The sequence below is a fragment of the Canis lupus genome, chromosome 4 (genome assembly GCF_011100685.1).
Source record: "Canis lupus familiaris isolate Mischka breed German Shepherd chromosome 4, alternate assembly UU_Cfam_GSD_1.0, whole genome shotgun sequence".
In the NCBI taxonomy this organism is placed as follows: domain Eukaryota; kingdom Metazoa; phylum Chordata; class Mammalia; order Carnivora; family Canidae; genus Canis; species Canis lupus.
In genome coordinates, this window is record NC_049225.1 from 71,768,749 (window position 1) to 71,774,748 (window position 6,000).

Genomic DNA, 6,000 nt, shown 5'->3' on the forward strand with positions numbered 1-6,000 from the left:
ACAATTTGTAAATCTCTTAGAGCTCCTTGGAGATAGGATGATATATAAATATGTGGTACTACTATAATGTTAACCATACTTAAATATAGTTAGCCATACTTAAGTATGCTAACCATACTTAAATATTTACAATATTACCATTGAGAGGGATTATCTGCAAAATTCTTAGCGTCTTCTCCAATTAATTTTCCAAATGACAGAGAAATTAATGGAGTCTTACTATATTGTAATCTTACTATAGCTCAGAAATTAAGACACATTTAGAATGTTTTTCGTATCGGTGAGAACTAAAAGAATTTCAACACAATATGACTAGTCCAACATCATATTACAGGCCTCAGAGACAGCACCAGTAAGGGGAGTCAAGTATCTTTCTTGAGGATACAATCTTGTAACTCTGCCCAATATTAACAAGTAGTTTGATTCATTTTGTGATATAATTGTTATTTTTGATACACATTTGTTTGCAAATTCAGTGTTCAGAAGATGGTTTATTTCACCTGAAATTCTGCCTTCAGTTTAGAATTACAAGATATCATTAGGTAGGTGGTGAGTTTATGATTTGAACTGCACGGCTGCTTTATGGCTGTACAGGTATGAATGAGCCCTGGAGAACTCTGCTGTGCAAAACCTGCTTCATCATGCATGGCTTTCCTATTCTTCTTTAATACTAGAAGAAAACTGTGAGTCAGGAGAAGGAATAAGGAAATATTAGGAAGCCAGGCAACAGAATTCCTATAAAGAATATGAAAATACAGATCATAATAGATCTGCTGTGGATTTTACATTCATGGATCTATATACAAAATGTTACATTTACCTACATAAACATATTACATTTACCCATAAAAAATATTTGATACATAAACATTATCTGTGTATGTTTATTGAGCCCCAATTATTAGGTATAATAGGAACTTCATAAATTATTCAAATAAACTAATAAAGATATACTTACTATAATAGCTATACACTGTGGCAATTAAACTATAACAAACTCCTAATTTTTATTAGGACGAAGAAAGACTGTTGTTAATTTTCATCCATTCAGAAATGGTCTGCCAATTTCAGAAGACTCCGAAAGAACCCATAACCTAGAGTCACAAGCATAATAACCATTAAGTGTGACCTAATCAGCATATATTAACTGGATTCCCTGTTACATGTACCAGAAACAATATAATTCTAAAAATCCTGTTCTTGAAAGAAGTACAACTTTCACTATTTGCAGATGATGTGATTCTATATTTAGAAAATCCTAAAGACTTCACCAAAAAAATTAGTATAACTGATAACATGAATTCAGTAAAGTCACAAGATACAAAATCAATACACAATATATACAATGAAATATTATACAGCCATAAAAGAATGACATTGTGCCATCTGAGACAATATGGATGAACCTAGAGGGTATTAGGCTAAGTAAACTAAATCAGACTGAGAAAGCTACCACTTAATTCCACTCATAAATGGGAAAAAAATGAATAAACAAACTGAAAGCTGAATCATAACTATAAATACGGAAACAAATTGATGATTGCCAGAGGGGAGGAGTGTAGTGGGTTAGGCAAAATGAGAGTAGAGAAATGGAAGATAGAGACTTCCAGTTAGGGAATAAGGAAACCACCAGAATAAAAAGCAGAACTTAAGGAATACAGTCAAAGATATTTAATAGTGACATAATGGGACAGATGGTAAACAGAGCATAGCATATAAACCTGTCAAATTACTAAATTGTACGCCTGAAACTAATGTAACATTATGTGTCAACTACACTAAAGTTAAAAAATTAAAGTTAAAGAAAGCATATAAATCAATATACTGAAATCTGTTACATTTTCATACACTAATAATGAAGTACTAGAAAGAGAAATTAAGTAAACATTCCCATTTACAATTACACCAAAAATAACAAAAAATACCTAGGAATAAACTTAACCAAGGAGTTAAAGACCTGTCCTCTGAAATCTACAAAATACTGATGAAAGTAACTAAAGACAACACAAACAAATGATAAGATGTTCATGCTGCGGAACTGGAAAGACAAATATTGTTAAAATCTTGTCTATACATCCAAATCAACCTACAGAAATAATGCAATCCCTATCAAAACACCAACAGCATTCTTCACAGAACCAGAACAAATCATCTTAAAATTTCTATGGATCCTCAAAACACCCCACAGAGCCAAAGCAATCTTGAAAAAGAACAAAACTGGCAGTATCACAATCCCAGATACAAAGAGAAACTACCAAGCTGTAGTAATCAAAACAGTATGGTACTGGCACAAAAACAGACACATAGATCAATGGAACAGAGTAGACAGCCCAGAAAGGAACCCATAAAAATATGGTTAATTCATCTTTGAAAAAGGAGGCAAGAATATGCAATGGGAAAAAGTCTCTTCAACAAATGGTGTTGGGAAAACTGGACAGCTCTGTGCAAAAATGAAACTGCACCACTTTCTTACCCCATATACAAAAATGAACTCAACATGGATTAAGGACCCAAATGTGAGACCTGAAACCATAAAAATTGTAGAAGACAGCATGAACAGTAATTTCTCTTAGCAACAAAGACTTTTAGATAAGTCTCCTGAAGCAAAGCAAACAAAAGCAAAAATAAACTATTGAGACTTCATCAAAATAAACAGCTTCTACACAGCAAAGGAAACCATCAGCAAAACCAAACAACCACCTACGGAATGGCAGAAGATATTTGCAAATGACTTATCTGATAAAAGGTTAGTATCTAAAATATATAAAGAACTTACACAACTCAACATCCAAAAAACAACTAACCCAATTAAAAATGGGCAGAAGACATGAGCAGACAGTTCTCCAAAGAAGACATCCAGGTGGCCAACAGACACAGGACAAGATCCTCAATATCTCTCCTCATCAGTGAAATGCAAATCAAAGCCACAATGAGGTATTACCTCACACCTGTCAGAATGGCTAAAATCAACGACACAAGAAACAAGTGTTGGCGTGGGATGTAGAGATAAAAGAGCCCACGTGCACTGTTGGGAATGCAGTCTGGTAGTACAGCCACTGTGGAAAAGAGTATTGAAGCTCCTCACAAAATTAAAAATAGAATTGCCATATGATCCAGTAATTCCACTACTGGGTATTTACCCAAAGAATCCACAAACACTACATCAAAAAGAGAGCAGCATTACATACAATAGCCAAATTATGGAAGCAACCCAAGTGTCCACCAGTAGATGATGAATAAAGAACATGTGATACACACACACATACACACACACACAATGGAATACTCAACTGTGAGAAAAAAGGAAATCTTACCATTTGCAACAGCATGGATGGATCTAGAGAATATAATGTTGAGGGAGTTAAGTCAGAGAAAAACGAATACCATATTTCACTCATGTGAGGAATTTGCGAAACAAAGAGAACAAACAAAAAAAGAGACAAAAAAAACAGACTTTTAAATACAGAGAACTAGTGGTTGCCAGAGGGGAGGTGGGTGGGTGGGTTCTCAAAGAGGTGAAGGGGATTAAGAGTACACTAATTGTGATGAGCACTGAGTAACGTATGGAATCACTATATTGTACAACTGAAACTAATATAACACTCTACGTTAATTATACTGGAATTAAATTTTTTTTTTAAAAATCCTGTTCCTGAAACTCAAGCAAAGGCTCCTGTGTTTGCCTTGCCCAGGCTGTTATAGGTAAACTCCACTTTCTAAGAACAGCTACCATGAAATGGGGGGGGGGGGGGGGGGATTTTTGTCTAAGAATCATAAGACCTGCTCTCCAGGCCCAGGTCTGTAACTAACAAGCCGAGGGCACTTGTTCTAGTTCCTTCTCTCCGTATCTTAACTGCTTAATCTGTAAAACTGCATAGTCGGGTTTAACAATCCATAAAGTCCCTTCAGGCTATGCATGAATTGACTTGGTTTTTGAATATACTCACACTCCGTCAAATCAGTAAGGTCAATAAAATACAAAATTAGGACCAAATGGCAAAAGGAAAAATATTCTAACAATAAGGGTTAACATAACCGCCAATTAAGTTTTTTATATTTGACTCTGAGCAATCACAGAAAAAAATCACAAATGTAGGCTCCACGACTTTTCATTTTTAGAAAGGGAGAAACTTTCGTTTTTTGAGGTACAACCTTCTGTGGTTATAATTCCTGCCATAGTTAAGAAGATAAACGGTGACCCAAGGTTCACAAGATCATCCGGCAAGCGAGGAACCTCTCCGGATAGTCTCCGTCTTTAGGTAAAAGATTAAACATCTGAACGGCATTGTTCTTCATAGGTAGTGAGGTGACACCGTGAGGCGACACCGTGAGGCGACACCGTGAGGCGACACCGTGAGGGGACTGGGTACCACACAATCGACGGAATCAGAACAGGGACGCGTTAAATGATTTTTCAGAGGCCACCCACCTCGCCACGAACAGCAGACAGATTAAGCCCTCAAGGGTCCCCGACCTGAGACCCGAGGCTGGTTTTAGGGTGACAGACGGCGACGGAGGGGCAGCAGGGCCACGTGCGCAGAGCTGAGCCGCGGTGCAGCGGACGCAGCCGCCACGCAGCGGCGCACTGGCGGCGCCCGGGGCACGTGACGGCCCCAGTCACTCCACACTAAGCTCAGGCTTAACCGGATGAGCACCTGTGACGTTCACTTCCGGCTCTGCGCACAAGACCCCGCCGGTGACGTACCCACGCGGCGGCAGGATCTGCACGTCTGCAAGATGGCGCCCGCCTTGTCGGAGTCTCTGGTGGGAGACCCTGTGGGTCCGGCTCCTGGGGACAGGGCGGTCCCCAACCATCCTCACACACAACCCACGCCTGTCATTTTGTTGCCCTGAGGACGTGCCTCCAGGGACGAAGTCACCCAACCAACGCCGACGGGGAACTACTAACAGTAAATGTTGACAACAATTTGTAAGAACGGATCCGTCAACTTCCGGGTCTCAGGCTCCTCAGAGACTCAATACTCCCGGGTCTTTCCTCTTTACCGCAGCGAGGGAAAAGTCTAAAAAAAAGTGTGATGGAACACAGCTTCCAGGGAAAACATGGCATTCAGGCACACTACCCTGAAGAACTTAAAAAAAAAAAAATCTCAAAATACCTTCCCTATCAGTGTCCTCCTTACCCCACCCAAGTTGTACCTTACATTAGCCCCCAGGGTCACTATTTCTAGTAAGCATCCAAAATTCATCAATTACTTCTCCGGTATCTGGATAGAGTTTTAGGAACAAAAGGAAACTCAAGAAAAATGTGTGGCCGCTGGAATAGCAATTATTCCACAACTAGTCAATGTTAACTCTGGGAATATGAATTAGTTATCCCAGCTCCTAAATTGGGGCTTTTTTCTTTTCATTAGTATTTTTTAAACAAACTTTTATAAAGTGCAAAAGGCAAAAGGAAGCACACACAACCATACTCTGGCTCTGAAAATTTCTATATCCGAAGTGACACATATCCTTTTGGCCCACATTTCATTAGACAAAGCAAGTTCACTGGCCATGACAAATTTCCATGGGATGGATTATCCTTCCAGGGAAAAAATCATCAAAGGTTTGAGAACAGTAAGACAAGTCCTCCACAAAAACCCAGGATGAGCCTTGGTTTCACCCAGATTAGTTAAGGAGTTGGGACCCCAGAAGGTAAATAATCCAGTAAGAGGGAGGCAACCACAACTCCTTATTCCTCAACAAAAACTGCAGACACTCTGAAGATAGACACAACAGTGAGGAACACAGGGCAGAAGAGCTCTCTAAAAGCTCTTTGGAGAGAAAAATGCTTTTTCCATCCTAATTCAGGAAGATACATACATGAGCCTCTGACACATGACCTAAAATTTTTCGTACACACATATATTCAACCAGATGAGTGTAAGGCTGAGAATGAGACACATCACCATGATGGTGTCTGTGCTTGCTCTTCTCCAGTGTTCTAGATGCTAAAGCTGGAATGATCCTGTAAAAACAGAAAACTGGTCGTATTTGCCC

At 39.0% G+C, this 6,000-nt stretch overlaps 1 long non-coding RNA gene across 3 annotated transcripts in view; it reads right to left on the reverse strand.

The window, feature by feature from the left end:
• The window catches only part of LOC111095630, a 116,969-nt gene extending 112,395 nt beyond the window's left edge, over positions 1–4,574 (reverse strand). For all 3 annotated transcript variants that reach the window (XR_005358562.1, XR_005358559.1, XR_005358560.1), the window contains exon 1: positions 4,430–4,574. This is a non-coding gene — a long non-coding RNA (uncharacterized LOC111095630). The remainder of the gene's footprint in view (positions 1–4,429) is intronic.
• Between the last annotated feature and the right edge of the window lie 1,426 nt (positions 4,575–6,000).